Below are 207 nucleotides of genomic sequence, written 5' to 3' on the forward strand. Positions count from 1 at the left end.
CATTAATTTATATGAAAATGCAGAGGATTATTAATACAAAGGGACAGTAATGCAGCCTGACATCCTGAGTGCAGCACAATGGCCACAGTGAGGTGAGGTCCTGGCACTGACTGCCTCAATATCCTCTCCACTTTCATCACTGAAGTACCTTCAATAAGTAGTAAATGTAATGAGTCAGCAACTCAATTCTGATAAACTTTAATCAAA

The 207-nt window shown here is 39.1% G+C and overlaps 1 protein-coding gene across 1 annotated transcript in view; it reads right to left on the reverse strand.

The window, feature by feature from the left end:
* cacna1ba (calcium channel, voltage-dependent, N type, alpha 1B subunit, a) overlaps positions 1–207 on the reverse strand; it is a 129772-nt gene that overhangs the window by 46372 nt on the left and 83193 nt on the right. The window lies entirely within an intron of this gene.

The sequence above is a fragment of the Morone saxatilis genome, unplaced genomic scaffold (assembly GCF_004916995.1).
Source record: "Morone saxatilis isolate NCDOM2014 unplaced genomic scaffold, NCSU_SB_2.0 Contig16, whole genome shotgun sequence".
Classification (NCBI taxonomy): Eukaryota; Metazoa; Chordata; class Actinopteri; family Moronidae; genus Morone; species Morone saxatilis.